The sequence below is a fragment of the Rana temporaria genome, chromosome 5 (assembly GCF_905171775.1).
Source record: "Rana temporaria chromosome 5, aRanTem1.1, whole genome shotgun sequence".
NCBI classification, from domain to species: Eukaryota; Metazoa; Chordata; class Amphibia; order Anura; family Ranidae; genus Rana; species Rana temporaria.
The window spans coordinates 207,843,764-207,862,935 of record NC_053493.1 but is presented as its reverse complement, the minus strand read 5'-3'; positions in this window follow the sequence as shown (position 1 = coordinate 207,862,935).

Genomic DNA, 19,172 nt, shown 5'->3' with positions numbered 1-19,172 from the left:
TTCATCTCATAAATGCAATGTTAAAAATTTATTTTTAGGTGAACTCCACTTTAAGTAAGTGCAATAAACAGCTACTGTGACAGTTTTACACTATGTGCGGACCTTCTCTTTTCTGCTCTTCTCTTTTATACATGTCAACATTTGAGTGAGGAGAAATCCAGAGCTGCTGGTCGAGTCCGTGATGCTGATCACTGTAAATTGCTGTGTGAGGCATTAGTTTTCATCCTATGTGCATTGTGACCATTTATAATTTTATGGTCATGGCTTTCTGGTAAGTGGCCTTTGATCTCTTTCCTGCACATGAGGTGGAAATACTCAGAAGTGTTTTCGGGTTTCCAACTTTCCTACCTTCTTCCCTATTTGGATTGTTACCACCATTTCACTTTAAGTGTTTGTGTTTATATATATATATATATATATATATATATATAGTTCAAAGGGTGAGGGGCACTGAACGGTCTCCACATGCAATGTGAAAGCAATCTAGTCCTTCCCAGGGACCATAATATAAGAAAAATGACAAAGGATTGCTACACAAAAAAGGTTTATTTGAAGAACAAAAATTAATTCAAATACCAGGTATATATAAAAGGTGACGTTTTGGGCCGACATGGATAACGCTCTTCTTCACAACCACATACCTACAACTGGCTATGCACATAGGTCAATATATATAGCTCATTAGCATAGGTAATTAATCAAATAATTATAGTAAGCTGGAATCAATTAAAAATTGTATAGAATACTACATTCCTTATCATTATATGTTAATCAATTGAACAAGCTGGAACGACTTTCGGTAACAGGTGAATTTGATTCCTCAGTAGGCAAAGATATAGTCGATAGAATAATTAATCAATTCATCTACAGAATAATAAAAAGGATATATATATATATTCAACATTACTGACTAATGGGACTATAGGACAATACTAAAAAACTGTGAAAAGTATACATATATGCAGAAATACACTTAGGTGTAAAAAATGTATACAAAATTTCAGGAATAGTCAACACTGTCATAGGAATAAATATAAAATCAAAGTCGGTATTTAACCCTTTGGGCTGCAAGGTGTCTAAACGATTTATCCAATGCACTTCCCTTTTTCTTAATTCTAATTCTCTATTACCCCCTCGTCTATTAATTGGAATTCCATTTTTTCCATATATCTTAGTTGCGACAAAAAAAAATTTCTAGACAATGGTAACTTATCCAGTTTATCTCTAATTGAATATTTATGCCTTGCAATCTGTTTCCCCTGAATAAATAAGTCCACGTGGACATTTGTTAATGTATATCACATACGATGATTAGCAAGTAAAATAATCTTTAATATTTATATTATAGCCTTTATGTGGGTGACAAAAGTTAGAGTTACTTACTGGTAACGTCTTTTCCAGTAGTCTTTCAGGACAGCCACAATGAGAGACATATAGCCAGATTCAGAAAGACTTACGCCGGCGTATCTACAGATACGCGGCGTAAGTGTAAATATGCGCCGGCGCATTTATGTTCCGTACCCACAGAACAAGATACGCCTGAAAATAGGCTTCCTCCGACCGACGTAACTTTCCTACACCGGCGTATCGTGGGCGCATATTTACGCTCGACGCATCTTGCGCTCACATTGATTTCCTATTCAAATATGCAAATGAGGGAGATACGCCGATTCACACATGTAAGTGCGCCCGACGCAGGCTACGCCCGGTGCGTGTAAGTTGTACGTCAGGCCTAAAGTTATTCCATCAAAAAGCTGGAATATCTTTGCACCAGGCGTGCACAGGTCAGCTGGAGAGCAGCTACAGCAGCAGCGTAACGGACGAGCTGAGCACCCACACTTGCAGGACAACACATCTGTATGCCAACATGCCAGGGGCAGCCGTGGTCTTGGCACTACTAATGGGTCCACGACTTGTAGGAGGGCACGGGAGAGGATATACTGCACACGCATGGACGTCTTTGGCATGGGTGATTCTGAGGTGTATCGCATCTTCAGATTCAGCCCTGATGCCATCCTAGAATTAGCCAGAACCCTGCATGATGACATCACCAGCAAGACACATCGTGCACATGCAGTGCAGCCACTGGTCAAGGTACTGGCAACACTGCATTTTCTTGCAAGTGGATCTTTTCAGCGTACAAGTGGAGTAGTGGCTGGGATGTCACAATCCTCCATGAGCAGATGTGTGCACCAGGTTGTCCCCCCAATCCTCAAATGCATGTCCCACCACTTCATCAGACCCACCCAGGAGCATCTGCAGCAGAAGGCAATGGCGGATTTCTACAGAATTGCCAGATTCCCACGCACTGTGGGGGCCATCGATTGCACACATGTGGCACTACGGCCCCCCCCGTGACACAGAGCACATATACCGCAATCGGAAGCATTGGCATTCCATCAACGTACAGGTGATAGCCGATGCCCAATGCCTCATATGGCACGTCCGTGCCAACCCACGACAGCTACATATGCCGTCAAAGCACCATCCCAACAGATTTTGAACCAGCTGGCTGGTTGGTGAGTGACATGGGTGTCAGGCATGACTGTCCAAACCCATGATGCAGACATCAAGAGGGGCACATGCACAACTAACATCCTCCTGTCTTTTCCCTTCCAGGTGACTCTGCATATGCACTTGGACCCCATCTCCTGACTCCCCAAACCACAGGAGAGCAAAACTACAATGCTGCACACATACGGGTGGAGGAACGCACCTTTGGCCTCCTGAAGTCCCGTTTCCGATGCCTGGATAAGTCCGGGGGGACCCTGTTGTATTCCCAAACTTTGTGTGCCAGATTATCGGTGCGTGTTGCATTCTACACAACTACGCCATGAGAAAGGGCCTGGAGATTGAACTACGTGATGACCTGACCCCCGAACCACACAGTCCCCCCCTAACCGAGGGTAGCCCGTCTGCTGAGGGAGCAGCAGTCAGGAGACGCATCACAGAAGACATGTTTGCACGTTAAACACACACATTCATCATGGCACAAGGAGAATGCACGCATGCACACCACTGTGGTCCCTAACACACACACATCACATCCACATCACATTGGATTAGCCCAAGTCCACCATGCAGGACTTGGGAGCAGCAACGCCATGGCAAGGCTCCAATTATGTTGCTGTACATTCATACCACATTCACACTGGTCGTGGGGATAAATTCTCCCCAACGACCGAGGGTGACACCCCTTACTGGCAGGAGTGTCACCCCCCCCCATTGACACACCAGTCACACTGTAGCAGCACTCCTAACCGTGTGTGTGCTTTAACAAATAAAAAAAAGGCTCATGACCTGAGCATAGAATAAAAAAAAGCCACTTATTTGGGCTGACGGGGGCTGCGCTTGCCGGCACCTCTCTGGCTCCTCAGATGCCTGGGGTGGGACATCTGGAGGTGGCTCATCCCCGGGTGTGCCACTCCTTGCAGGTGATGGCTGCCTGCCCTCCAAGGCCACGGCAATCCTGCTCAGGAAATGGTTAGTCTGGGCCTGCATCCTCAGCTGGCAGGTCACGTAATGCCGCTGGTTGCGCTGCCTCTGCCTCCCCTCCTCCTGGATGGCAGCCGTGTTGGCGTTGACGGCCTCAGTGAGGGTCTGCACCTCTGCCACAAGGTTCACAGTAGTGGCCTGCAGGTCCCCCACGCAGGTTACCACTGCAGCACTGTTGGCATTGGCATCCAGCACTGCGTCATAGATTTTGGCAGAGTTATGTGCCACCTGCTGCAGGTGCCCGCTATCTCCCCCATATGCTGGGTCTGCTGGCCCTGGTCCAGGGCTAGTTGGTCCTGTACACTTACAGGTACACCCCTCGTCTTCCGTGTCGCCTTTCTTGGGGCAGAAGACGCTATCGAGCGGGTGTATGGTGAGCCCCTCATGGGGGTGGAGGTGTGAGAGGGCCCAGCCATGAAACTGGACTCCTCTATAATGAGGCCGATCTGGCCAAGGTCCACTGACTCCTCCACCACCTCCTCAAGAGGAGAGGTGTGGACACTCCCCTCCACCGCAGGATCTTGGGTGTCTTGCTGAGGCTGCTCCGGGGACGATGTGGTTGGACGGCCACCACCAGCAGATGGGCCCGCTCCCTCCTGCACATCTGTGGATGACATAAAGCAGTCACATGTTGGGGGACCCACACACTTGTCACATGTTCCCTTCCACCCCCTCACATGCTACACACCAGATATGGGATATAAAACACTTACCTGTCCTCGAGGCATCATCCCGGGAATCAAAGCCCTCAACTCCCTCCAAATGCTCCCTCTGTATACACCGGGCGACCTTCTCCTCATCCGGGGTCAATACAATAGTGCAGGGTGGTCCACCACCCCATGCCACTCTGGTGCTTACGAATGGCGGACAGCTTCTCCCGCACACGGAGCCTCAGGTCGTTTATTTTTTTGTTAATGTCCTTGGCGCTGCGGGTGGCATTGCCAAGGGCACTAACCTGAGTGGCAAATGTGTCCAGGATTTCTTGCTTCCTGGGGCGGGTGGTATCGCGACTCTCCACACCATGGAGGAACCTATCATATTGCTCCATAGCAGCAATGACAATTGCCCTCTCCTGTGGAGAAAAATTCTTCTTTCTCTTGCTGACTGGAGCAGCCATAGTACAGCAAAAGGTGCCAAGAACTAACGAACAGCAAAATTACCTTGCTCAGGGGGGGGGAAAAAGCAGGATGTAATTTTGTGCCAAACGGGCGCATGTCTGGGCGTATTTATGCGCTCGGCGTAAGCCGGTAGACCAATGTATACCAGGAAGTTGGGCCGGCGCAGTTGTGAGCATGCGCACAAGGAAGAAATCATACGTCGACATCACTGCGCATGCTCCGTTGAAGATACGCCGGGCGTAATCCACTGCTCCACACTCAGGCCATCATTTGCATAAGTTCACACCCACTTACACCGGCTTACGCCTTCAAATTTAGGTTACGCCGGCGCAACGTGGAGAGCAAGTGCTTTGTGAATCATGCACTTTCCTCTCTGACTTATGCCGGCGTAGCGCATATACGTTGCGTTATGCCAGCAGAAAGATGCGCCCATCTACCTGAATCTAGCTAATAGGCTGCTCCCCTTCCTCTGGAAACACTGCGCCAGCCCATAAATTCTCACTTTCCCTGCCGGACTTCAGTTTTTACAAGATCATCTCCGGCCAGCTGGGGAGACACAAGAACACATTAGTAACATACCATCAAAACTCATTACCATGCTGCGTTCTGGTCTTAAGCAAGACCCCCCAAAACTCAGGGAGGGTAACTAGGGCTGTCCTGAAAGACTACTGGAAAAGACGTTACCGGTAAGTAGCTCTAATTTTCCCTTTTCGTCTTTCATGACAGCCACAAAGAGGATAAGCGAGCACTTACCAACTAGGGTTGGACTATCGCTTGCAAAACCTTTCGACCAAAGGCTTGCTCACCTGCCGACACCAGGTCCACTCTGTAATGTCTCACGAAAGTAGAGTAGTTGGACCATGTCGCTGCCCTGCATATGTGTTCTGGCGTAGCTCCAGCCTTTTCCGCCTGAGAAGCTGCCAAAGCTCTGGTAGTGTGTGCCTTTATCCTTGTAGGGATCTCCTTACCAGCTAGGGTATATACCTGTCCAATGGTTGCTCTGAGCCATCTGGCAATAGTGCGTCGAGACGCTTTGTAACCCTTTCTGGCCCCAGAAAACAAAACAAATAACGAGTCTGACTTCCTAAATTCCTTTGTCAGCTCTAGTGCAGGATGCATCTCCTGACATCCAAGGTATGAAACCTCAACTCCCCCTCACCTGTGGAGTTGGGACAAAAGGAAGGTAGAACTACTTCCTGACTTCTGTGGCATTTCAAAGTTACCTTGGGTAAAAATGCTGGATCGGTCATAAAAATGAACCGATCTGGAAAAATAACACATAAGGGGGTCTAACAGATAAAGCTTCTATCTCGCTGACCCACCTAGCAGTAGTTACTGCAACCAAAAATACTGCCTTTAAGGTCAGTTCCTTTAGAAAACACTTGTCTAAAGGTTCAAAAGGGGGACCCGTGAGGGTCTGCAAAACTAGGGACAGGTCCCAGCTGAGGAATGGTAGGCCCTGAGCTGGTCTCTGCCTAGAGAGAGACCTGAAAAACCTGACTACCCAGGGGTTAGAGGCCAACGGTTTTTCTAAGTATGCACTAAGTGCTGAGATCTGACCTTTGAGGGTACTTATGGAAAGACCCCTATATGCGCCACACTGCAGGAATTCCAGAATGGCTGTGGGGCTCTGCACCGAACAGGAGCATCCTATGCACCACTTATTAAAGCAAAGCCAAACCTTCTGGTAGATTTTTGGCGAGTCTTCTTCTTCCTGCTATTAAGGAGGGTGGCAATAAACCTCTCTGAAAATCCCTTGGATCTTAGGATGCCCATTCTGAACTGCCATCTCTGGGACAGTGCGTCCACCCCCAGTGCTCCCTCTCCTCTGTTTAGAGAGAAAAAAGAGAGGGCCTTCGCATTTTCTTTTGACACAAAGCGGTCCACCTCCGAAGGTCCCCATCTCTTGATGAAGACCTCCTGATTGAGGACCCACTTGCTCTCTCTCAGTTGCTTCCGACTGAGAAAGTCTGCCAACACAGTCTTCTCGCCTCTCAGAAAGACTGCTGAGAGTGAGAGAGTGTTGATCTCAGACCCAGCCCAGAATGTCTGTTGCTAGGGCCGACAGAACTCCGCTCCTCGTGCCACCCTGCTTGTTTAGGTAGGCTACGGCCGAGGAATTGTCCGACCTCACCCGAGTGTGGTGTCCCCGGAGTTCCTCTTGGAAAAATCTGAGGGCCAGCCCCACTGCCCTCAGTTCCTTCCAATTGGACGATCTTATCGGGACCTGCTGGTTGCATTGTAGGAGGGCCACCGCTCTGTCTAACTTTAATGCCAAGTACACACGATCATTTTTCGGCATGAAAAAACGTCATTTAACCACTTGAGACCCGCGCTATTGACAAAAGACGTCAACAGCGCGGCTCTCAAGTGCCAACTGGACGTCTTTGGACGTCATTTAAAAGCATTACCCGCGCGCGCCTCTGGGGGGCGTGCAGCGGGTAAACACTATCCCGGCGCATTGCTGGGAAGCCGATGCGTGTACCTGGCGGCCGCGATGTCGGCCGGGTACACACGATCGTCGGTAAGACAGCAGGGACGTGGAGCTGTGAGTGTAAACACAGAGCTCCACGTGCTGTCAGAGGAGAGGAGACCGATCTGTGTCTCTTGTACATAGGGACACAGCATCGGTCACCTCCCCCAGTCACCCCCCTCCCCCCACACAGTTAGAACACACCTAGGATACACATTTAACCCTTCCTCACCCCCTAGGGTTAACCCCTTCACTGCCAGTCACATTTATACAGTAATTAGAGCATTTTTATAGCACTGATCGCTGTATAAATGTGAATGGCGCCAAATGTGTCAAAAGTGTCTGATGTGTCCGCCATAACGTCGCAGTCCCAATAAAAAAATAAAAATGGCAGATGGCCGCCATTACTAGTAAAAAAATAAAAAAAAATCATAAAAAAAAATCATAATTCTGTCCCCTATTTTGTAGGCGCTATGGGCCAGATCCACAAAAGGGATACGACGGCGTACTTACCGATACGCCGTCGTATCCCTGTTTCTATCTTTGGAACTGATCCACAGAATCAGTTTCCAAAAGATAGGGAGAAGATCCGACATGTAAGGGACTTACACTGTCGGATCTTAGGATGCAGTACCGCATCCGCCGCTGGGGGCATTTCGAGTCGAAATGCCGCTTCGGGTATGCAAATTAGCACTTACGGAGATCCACGAAGCTTTTACGCTTCGTTTTTTCTCCGTAAGTATTAGTTTGCAATCGTAAAATTAGGGCTGCTTTTACAAGGCCTAAACTGTTTAGATCCTTCTATCCCGCGTCGCCGTCTTTTTTTTTTCAAATTTTTTTTTTCCCGCCGCAACTCGTATTTTTTTTTTACGCCGTCGCGATTCTCAAAACCCGGCGCAACGTAAAACCGCGCTAAGCACGCCGGGAAAATGACGTTGTGAGCATGCGCAGGACGGCCGGCGCGGGAGCGCGCCTAATTTAAATGGGACTCGCCCCATTTGAATAGGAACGCCTTGCGCCGGCCGGATTTAAGTTACACAGCCGAAAATTTCTAGGTAAGTGCTTTGTGGATCGGGCACTTAGGTAGAAATTTTGCGGCAGTGTAACTTAAATGGCAATATCTAAGTTACGGCGGCTGGCTGTGGATCTGGCCCTATAACTTTTGCGCAAACCAGTCGCTTATTGCGATTTTTTTACAAAAATAGGTTGAAAAATACTTTTTTTTTTTTTTAAATTGGGATATTTATTATAGCAACAAGTAAAAAAATATATATTTTTTTAAAATTGTTGCTATTTTTTTGTTTATAGCGCTAAAAATAAAAACTGCAGAGGTGATCAAATACCACCAAAATAAAGCTCTATTTGTGGGGAAAAAAGGACGTCAATTTTGTTTGGGAGCCACGTCGCACGACCGCGCAAATGTCAGTTAAAGCGACGCAGTGCCGTAAGCTGAAATTTCGCCTGGGAACGAAGGGGGTTTATGTGCCCAGTAAGCAAGTGGTTAAAATGATTGTGTGTGGGCTTCACATCGTTTTTCGACTTCTGAAAAACGACAAAAAAAATTCGAACATGCTGCATTTTTTAACGTCATTTTAAAAAATTTTGTTTTTCGGGTTGTAAAAAATGATCGTGTGTGGGCTAAAACTATGTTTTAAACCCGCACATACTCAGAAGGAAGTTATGAGACGGGAGCGCTCGTTCAGGTAAAACTACCGTTCATAATGGAGTAAGCACATTCATCACGCTGTAACAGACAGAAAAGCGCAAATTGACTTTTACTAACATGGAATCAGCTAAAGCAGCCCAAAGGCGAATAGAACTTCCCCTTTAGAGTGCCGTCGTACGTGTTGTACGTCACCGTGTGTTGTTCATCATTTTTTTTTAAACGATTGTGTGTGGGGAACGTCGTTTTTAATGATGAAGTTGGAAAAACTTTGTTTTTTTGGACATGCTGAAAAACAAAGTTTTTTTTAATGCCGAAAAATGATCGTGTGTACGCGGCATAAGACCTTCTCTGTTGGGAGAAACACTCTTAAGAGTGTTGAGTCCAACCAGAATCCCAGGTATGTGATACGCTGTGAGGGGATGAGACTGGATTTCTCCAGGTTAAGTAGCCACCCCAGGTCCGTTAGGATCTTCATCGTCATCTCCAGATCTTTGGAAAGCTGTTCTGGGGATGCCACAAACAGGAGCAGGTCGTCCAGGTACGCTATGATGGACACTCCCTGGAGTCGCAGAAACGCCACGGGTTCTGCCAAGACCTTGGTAAAGATGCGGGGAGATGAGGATAGCCCGAATGGCAGAGCCTGGAACTGTAGGTGTACAATTGTTCCATCTAGGTCCATCGCTAGCCGCAGGAAACTCTGAGAGCTTTCTGCGATCGGGACGTGTAGATACGCGTCCCTGAGGTCCAGAGATACCATGAAGCAGTTGTGAGGGATAAGGGCCCTGACTGTAAATATCGACTCCATGCGGAACCGTTTGTAGGTAATTGACCTGTTCAGGGGTTTTAAATTCAGGATTAATCTGAATTTCCCCGAAGTCTTCTTCACATCAAAAATGTGTGAATATAATCCCTTTCCCTTTTCTGCCTCTGGAACTTTGCGGACCACGCTCTAGTCTTCCAGATCCCTTAGGGACCCAAGCAAGGCTTCAGACTTTTCTCTGCACTTGGGTAACTGTGTAATCAGGTATCTCTGGGGGGGGGGGGGAGACTTGCAAACTCTAGGCGATACCCCATTCTTATGACCCCCAGGATGAACTGGTTGGGAGAAATTGCCTCCCATTGTGGGAGGAAGGTCCCCAGTCGTCCTCCCACCCTGACTGGAGAGTCATTGCTTTTTGCCGGGCTGCTCAGGAGGGCAGAAAATCGCCCCTCTGCCTTTCGGGGTCCAAGGCTTCTTCTGCCCCTCAGGCTTGGGTGCCCCCCTCTGTCTTTGCGGACAAAACCCCTTCTTTAAATGTACCGGGGCCTTTCGTTTGAGAGGAAAGGATTTTTTATCCGCCGTGCGTTTTAGAATGGTTTCTAGACCTGGGCCCCAAGAGTAGGTCACCAGTCAGGGGTATCCCGCATAACTTGGCATTAGAGGCGCTGTCACCCGGCCAAGTTTTGAGCCAGAGGGCTCTCCTGGCAGAGTTAGCCAGGGCCGCTGACCTGGCCGACATGTGGATAGATCCCGCTGAGGCGTCAGCTATATAAGCGATACCTCACAGGATTGTGGGAAAGGAGGACAAGATAGTATCCTTAGCCGTACCGGCCTCAATATGCTCCTGAATCGTATTGAGCCAGTGTTCTAAGTTGCGGGCCACAACTGTAACAGCCATCTCTGGCTTTAAATTACCCATTGTACAGTCCCATGTCTTTTTAAGAAGGAAGTCTATCCTCTTATCCATCACATCAGCTAAGGCCCCCATGTCCTCGAAGGCTAGGTCTGTGTTTCTGGAGACCTGGGAGAAGGCTGCATCTAATTTGGGGGTCTTATTCCAAATAGACGCCAGGTCCTCTAAAAAAGGAAACCTTCTTTTAAGGGACCTAGAAGAAAAAAAGGGTTTCCTCTCGGTATCCTCCCATTCCTTTTTAACCGTGTTAACCAATACCTCATGTACTGGAAAGACTAATTTCTCTTGTTCCCCCAGACCCTGGTTCATTTGGTCATGGAGGGTTAAGGTCTTTTTTTCAGTCTGGATACAGAGGGTCGCATAAATTGCCCCCATGAGGTCATCTACCTCGTCCAGGGACAACTTATATCTGGAGGGCTTGCCGGATTCCCCATCCTGGCCCTCCTCCTCTGAGCCCTGAGTGTCAGAGGTAGCACTATCTGGACGTGGCTGTTGAACGCCGGAAGGACCTGAAGCCTCCTCTGCCCTCTGGGTAGTGGCAGGTTCAGAGCCCTGAGCCAGCGGAGGGGTTGTATCCTGAGAGACAGGATTAGAAGGGAGTTGAAATCTTTCAAAAAGAGTTTTAAAGGATGAAAAGGTGGACAAGAGTTCCTTTACGGAAGCAGCTAGTCCCGACTCCCGCTCTGAATCCCTCTCTCTAACTAGGGTGTCTATACAGTGCCTGCAAAAAGACTTTTGCCCATGACTCCCCCAGAACATCCCAACAGGAGGCACACTTCCTTCTGGAGGTATGGGATGACTGACTTCTCAGTAGCTTTCTGAAAAACATGCACAAAAAAAGGGCAGAAAACAATTAAAAAAATGGGCAGACAGATACAACCCCCGAAAGTGCACTGACCCTCTATTCTGCAGGGATCAGAGCCCCCCCCCCTGACCACCCAGGGGGATTGCCCCCCATAGACAGGAACCAAGTATGGGGGGGGGCATTCCTAGATAGAGAGGAACCCACCCCAGGGTACTCTTACCTTAGGAAGGCTGGAGGTAGTGTCACTGGGTGTCGTTTGAGTGTCTGCTTCCGACATGACTGCAGGTGGTTGCTGCTACAGAGTCTCACGCTGCCTGTGCGCGTTCCCGACTCTCTCCAGCGTTTGCCTGGTCCCCCATCAGCTCCGCGACCCGGAAGTCGAGGGTCAAAGGGGAAACATCCGCCCTCCGCCGGAAATGACGTCACCCGCCATCCAGCCTGCTGATTCCAAAAATGTGGCCTGTAGAAAAAAACAGGGAGAGCTAGGATGCCTCCCTGCGGACACGATAGGGGACCCCCTCAGCCTGCTGCCGCACTCGATGAGGATGGGGTGGCTCCAGATGGTGGGCAAGTACCGCACCTATAGTACCCTAGAAGCCCCTGCTTCTTTCCAGGTCCAAAAGTGGCCTCAGTCCCCTAAATGACCGGCCAGGTTCCAAGCAGTGTCTCCCCTCCGGAGGAAACATTAACAACTGAAGTCCGGCAGGGAAAGTGAGAATTTATGGGCTGGCGCAGTGTTTCCAGAGGAAGGGGAGGAGCCTATATCTCTCATTGTGGCTGTCCTGAAAGACAAAAATGGTTTCCTTTAATCATGCTGGTGCACTGAATACAGGAAAGACAAGGAAAATAGCCATTAGACACCTTGCAGCCCAAAGGGTTAAATACTGACTGATTTATATTTTTTCCTATGACTGTGTTCACTATTCTTGATATTTTTTTAACATCTACAGTGCCTTGCAAAATTATTTACCCTCTTGGCGTTTTACCTATTTTGTTACATTACAGCCTTTAGTTCATTTTTTTTATATGAATTATATGTGATGGATCAGAACACAATAGTTTAAGTTGGTGAAGTAAAATAAAAAAAAACATATACATAAAACAATTTTTCAGAAATAAAAAAAATGATAATTGGCATGTGCGTATGTATTCACCCTCTTTGTTATGAAGCCCATTAAAAAGCTCTGGTGCATTACCTTTAAAAGTCACATAATTTGTGAAATTATGTCCACCTGTATGCAATCTAAGTGTCACTCTGATCTTTCATTACATATACACACCGTTTTGAAAGGCCCCAGAGGCTGCAACACCTAAGCAAGAGGCACCAATAACCAAACACTGCCATGAAGACCAAGGAACTCTCCAAACTAGCGACAATGTTGTTGAGAAGTACAAGTCAGGATTAGGTTATAAAAAAATATCCAAATCTTTGATGATCCCTAGGAGCACCATCAAATCAATCATAAACAAATGGAAAGAACATAGCACAACAGCAAACCTACCAAGAGACGGCCGCACACAAAAACTCACAGACTGGGAAAGGAGGGCATTAATCAGAGAGGTGGCACAGAACCCTAAGGTAACCCAGGAGGAGCTGCAGAGTTCCACAGCAGAGACTGGAGTATCTGTACATAGGACGACAATAAGTCGTACGCGCCATAGAGTTGGGCTTTATGGCAGAGTAGCCAAAATTACTTCCAGCAAAAACTCAAATGGTTGAGTTTGCGAAAAGGCATGTGGGAAACTCCCAAAATGTATGGAGGAAGGTGCTCTGGTCTGATGAGACTAAAATTTTACTTTTTGGCCAAAGAAAATGCTATGTCTGATGCAAACCCAACACATCACATCACCCAAAGAACACCACAGTGAAACATGGTGGTGGCGGCATCATGCTGTAGGGATGTTTTCAGCAGTTGGGACTGGGAAACTGGTCAGAGTTGAGGGAAAGATTGATGGTGCTAAATACGGGGATATTCTTGAGCAAAACCTGTACCACTGTGTGTGTGATTTGAGGCTTGGACGGAGGTTCACCTTCCAGCAGGACAATGACCCCAAACACACTGCTAAAGCAACACTTGAGTGGTTTAGGGGAAACATGTAAATGTGTTGGATTGGCCTAGTCAAAGCCCAGACCTCAATCCAACAGAAAATCTGTGTTCAGACTTAGATTCCTGTTCACAAGCGCAAACCATCCAACTTGAACGAGCTGGAGCAGTTTTGCCAGGAGGAATGGGCAAAAATCCCAGTGGTAAGATGTGGAAGGCTCATAGAGACATCCAAAGTGACTTGGGCGCTGCGATTGCTGCAAAAGGTGGCTCTGCAACGTATTGACTTTAGGGGGGTGAATAGTTATGCACATTGACTTTTTCTGTTATTTTGTCCCATTTGTGGTTTACCTCACAATAGAAAAAAAAACAAAAAAACATCTTCAAAGTTATGGGTATGTTCTGTTAATTAAATGATGCAAATCCTCAAACAATCCATGTTAATTCCAGGTTGTGAGGCAACAAAACATGGAAAATGCAAAGGGGGGGGGGAATACTTTTGCAAGGCACTGCAAGTGCATTTCTGCATATATGTATACTTTTCACAGTTTTTTAGTATTGTCCTATTAGACAACAGTAGATCATTTCAGTAATGTTGATTATACCTCAGACAGGAGGCTCATATCTTATGCATTATCTTTCTTTAATAATGCCCATAGCAGAAATACAGTAAACATTTATTGTAACTTAAAAGAAAAAATTCAAAGAACTACCCTTCCCAGCAGTCCCTGGGCCAGCGTAGCCCCTCCCAGACCGTAATCTATATAAGGGACTGTCTGAGGTAACCTATTCCTCTTTCTTTCTGCTCATGGCAGAGCACACAAGATAAGTATTTCATGTACCTTTATTATTTACAAGATAGGGATTTCATGTACCTTTATTATTTACAGGATAGGTACTTCTTGTATCTTTATTATTTACAAGATAGGTGTTTCATGTACCTTTATTGTTTGATTGTATATATGGTCTCTGATACCGAGTGCCCCGGTGTCGGGTGATTTTGTTCAGTCTTGACTGATATGTTTGAGGTATTGTGGAACATGGGGAGTTTCCCTGGAATTCCTCCCTGATACCGAATGCCCCGGTGTCAGGTATTTTGTCGGAATTGATTGTTCTGTAGTTTTTGGAAGATGTGGAATACTGGGGGTTCTCCCTGCTATCCCCCGTTTCTGCGCTTTATTTCTGTCTGCCTGACACCGGAGCGGTGTCAGGCAGATATGTTTGAGAGGCCACGTTTGTTTGTTTCCAATTCTTTGATTCTTTGCTCGGGTTTTTCCCTTTCTTTGACGCCGGAGCACTGCGGCGTCCGTGCGGGATCCGCGCTGTTTTTCATTCGCTCCCTCGGCGGGCGCCATGCCTGGGCAACTGTCCCCCCCCCCCACGCTCCCCTTCGCGCGCTCAGGTGGGGGGCGGGGTCTCCGCCGCGGCCGCTCCTCTCCTCTCTTTCGGTGCCTCTCTCGGTATCGAGAGCGAGATGGGGGAGAACGGTCCTCATCGACCGTTCCGTCCCTCACAACCTCGGGCCAATAAGAACTCCAGAGGCCGTAGTCTCGCGAGACTTCGCCTCTGGAGTTAAAATCTCGTCAGGCTCCCCTCACACCGCAGGATGTCCTTCCCAGCGGTGTCGTAGCCAGGAACCTGCTGCTGTTTCACCATGCTTTCAACCACTAGATGGCAGTACATCTTTTCAGATATATATATATATATAAATATATATATTTCATTCCAATGAATCAATATCTAATAAATAAATAAATAAATAAATTAAATAAAATAATTTAAATAACTGAATCTACAATAAATAATTCAATATATACTCAAATTATATTTCTGGGGAATTTATTCCCTAGAACATATACCTTATTTATCCTAATAAATAAATAATCAATATGTAGATAGATCAATAAATTAAATAAAGAAATTATAGCATGTTTATCTCCGGGGAATTTATTCCCTATAACATACTCCTAATAAATAATGTATTAAATAACTATCTAAGGATTGAATGAATAAATACATTTATTATTAATGATATTATTATTAATATATATTATTACTTATAATATATAACTAAATCCATTATTCAATTTTACAAATAATAAATTATAGATGGATTATACAAATTATATATTCATTATATAAATAAATTATACAAATATTTATAAAAAATTGTATTGAATTGTACAAAGATTCTACAATTTAATGAATATCATGGCATTGTTCATGCCGGTACCCCGGATAGGGTGGACACAGTCCTAGGAGGCCAAATCTCAACAGTGTTACACAGTTGCCAAAACTGATCGGTAGACCAATCTTTACGACCATGGCGTCGGTTACCCCCGCCTGCACACCATATGCCCGGACCATCCGGCAACGGTCTACCGCCCCTGAGAAGAGATGGGCGTTCCAAAACGCTGTCACGTTTCTATGGCCTTTGACTCCCCTACAGGGGAAGTAAATAATATGTCCCAGGCAGTACCCTACCCGGACTGCCGACACACTGCCCTCCCAGACTCCGACCGACCCCCGAGCCTCGGGGAGATGCACATGCAGAGGCAGCGATCCGTTAGACGGACTAAGCCAGACCCATTCGTGGACTCTTCCAGAGTTGTCCGCGGAGTCTGAGGCGGCTAACACCTTGAGTCTGAGGTTGTAGATGATGAGAATGATGATGAGTGTTAGGGCAGTGGGCACATGGCGCTCTATGACGACGCCAACCCTGTTCCCAGGGTGACACTCTATGGATTCTCGTAGAGAGCCATTATAGATCCGGGGGCGATATGCCATCCACACTCCGATGACTGGGCACCTCCGCCCGAGGTGATCCAATATATCACATAATGGACCCGGAGATCGGTCGAAAAACTCACCGAATCATTTTCAGGGCGTAACCCCCTTCCTTTACCATTTATGGCTGTGCACACTCCCGAGGTGAACCCCATACCCTGGGGGTATCCCACCATACACGGGAAATCCCCCAAGCTGGGAATAGAGAGGTCCTTCGGATCATACAGACCAGGGCCTTGGATCTTTGGGACCTATCACCATCATCCCACACCTTAGTGAGCACGCCACGCCGCTGAACAGCCGACTGACCTGTCCCAAATCGGGGCTGGGCCCAACGGGCGGTCGCCTCCTGGGATGCGTGGACACTACGGGTCCGACTGGACACCGCCGCTCGAATCTTAACGTGGCTTTTTCCCCAGCTGTCTCACCTAGCCGAATCAGACCCCGGCCCGACCACCGAGGGCAGGCTAGTCGGGATCACGCTGATTAAGATATTCCAAGACGGTAGGGGCTCTATTCCATCCCGGATGAGCCCAAACGTCATCAAAGTCTAACACGGTACAGTGCCGGTCTATCAGGATTATAGGACCGGAGATGGACCTAGTCCCTCTTTCCTCGGTCTTCAGACCTGAACACCGCCCTAATAGACAACGAATTGCAGGGCCTCTGGTTCACCCAAACGATAGTGGAGACGGACCCGCTCTCCCCGGGTTTCCCCAACAACGTCTTCCTGGTCAGCAAAGGAGGGCGGTTATCGCCCGGTACCAACTTGAGAAATCTCTCGTAATTACCGTATACAGTGACGACATTCTGCGACACAAAGGGTGAGGTTGATTATCTACTTGGACGACCTACTCTTAATGGCTCGTACCCCTCGCCTGGCGAACGAACACGCCTCCGGGACAGTCCCCCATAGATCACGGGGAATCTATCCTCTCCCCATCTCAGGAGGTAGAGTTTTAGGGTTCTTGGTGGACACCAACCTAGTGCTCCTTCGGCTACCCATGACCACTTGGCCGCCATCTGCACGAGGTCAGTATCGTGCTGGGCTAACGACGGGTATCCTTACGCGGACTGGCTCGCCTGGTCGGCCTGTTTCCGGCGTTAATCCAGGCCATTTGTCCAGCTTCTTTTCACTATCGAGACCTTCAGAGTCTCAGTCCCTACGTCTTTGCCAGGGGCTTCACTGTGCAGACGTCGTCACTCTGGACACGGAAGCCATAATTGAACTACGGTGGTGGCTACGTCAGGTCGACAGACGGCACGGCAGGTCCACCTGCAACTCCACAACGGATTCATCTTGGAATAGGTTGCCAACCACCTCGGTTGGGGTACTCGATGCGGTCCCTCGTCCACAGGAGGGGCGTGGCCCACAGCGGAGTCTCTGCTGCACGTTCACACGTGGAAATCCTGACGACCGTCTTGCCATCAGGACTCTAATGCCACACACGTCCACCTACGGTGTGTTCTTGCGTATGGACACCGTATCCGCGGTCCAGTACGACCTTCGCTTGGGGGGTCCTTGACCCAAAATCCTAACGGATCTAGCAAGATCTCTGACATTTCTGCCTGGAACGCGACATCGTTCCAGCTGCGAAATGTACCCCAGGCACTTCCGCTATGGTGTTAGATTGGAATTCTCGTTACCCGCCCAATTCCATCGACTGACGACTGCACCGGTCAGTGTTCCTGGTCCTTGCTCCCTTATGGGATCCTTTCTCTCCCCAGTCTGTACGGGGATCTGCACCCTCTATTCACGACGCACGTCCTACTTCTCTTCGCATGGTTGGGTTTTCGGGGTGTCGGTCACGGACATCGACCTTTTCTTTTATAACGGGGGTTCCACTTGCCTTGATCTAGGCCTTGGGACTAGATATACATTTCGATCATCCGGAGGACTCTGGGTTAGTTTGGTGATCAACGACAAGTTAACATCATGAAGGCGTTCGTCTGAGATGACCAACTACCTGGTGGACTCGTTTGAGTCCAGGAGGTCCTATAGCTCCCCTGCGCCTTCCGCGCTGCGAACTCTGACTACCGCTCCCTTGTAGACTTACTACCGGTGGGATAACACCCATGGTGTACCGACTTAGTAAGCGTTAAGTTTCAATGCCCATCACACCCAGGGTATCAACGCTCTTGGGAGGTGATCAGTGGTCCTGACCACGCGCCAGGACTGGGGGGACAATCTCTCTCTGTCGGAGGTTATTGTCGTTTGAGCTACTGCCCCCTCGTGTCTGATTCCGTCAGACGCATATCGGGTGTCACGACGTTGGCCATTCCAGGCGTCGGATCCCGCCTCGGAGAGTCGGGGTTTTTCCGTTGTGCGTAGGACAGCGGCGGGACTTCATTGTTTTTTTTCTACCCGTTCTTCCCCGCACATCGTACTCCGTTGTCTACGGATTTCTTAGTCCTTCACGGTCCCACTGCGATCTTCGCATCTCTTCCTACTCCTCATTCCTACGCTAAACCTCAGTTTCCGGTTTCCTCAGCTACGCTAGCCAGAGGGGTACGATCAATCATGGAAATGGCAGGGTCTTACGTAACCCCGTTGGGCGCCCACCCCTCCAGAGGAGTGGTGGCTCCTAGGTCATCACCCTGGGCGGCTCCCTATAGGATTTACGGCTAGCGGCGGACTGGTAACCACGATTGCCTTCCGCCAATTCTGCTTGGATGGGAGGAACACATATCTATATCAATTTTGTAGTTGTTTCATTTGTTATCATCTATATATGCATTGTTATAGCTTTGAACTTGCATAAGATATGAGCCTCCTGTCTGAGGTATAATTCGAGATTTTCCTAGCTTGTGACGGAAAATATTGATTATATGAAGACAGGAGGCGAGTATCTTCCCTCCCGACCCAACCCTGTCACGAGGTTGTCTCTCTCTCGTTCTAGACTGTTGAACCACACACCCTGCAAGTCGGAGGCTGGTACGCCCCGGCAGTTCGTTTTCACTAACCCCGTCGGGATTGCTGTTCCGTTTCGATCCATGGGTTTAGTTCACCGCAGATGGAGGCTCCTACTACGTTCCAGATCCGGAGTCGGGATGCCGTTGACTGAATCCGTTGGTCCATGTTGCTGAAGACGACTGACCGGTCGGCTCCG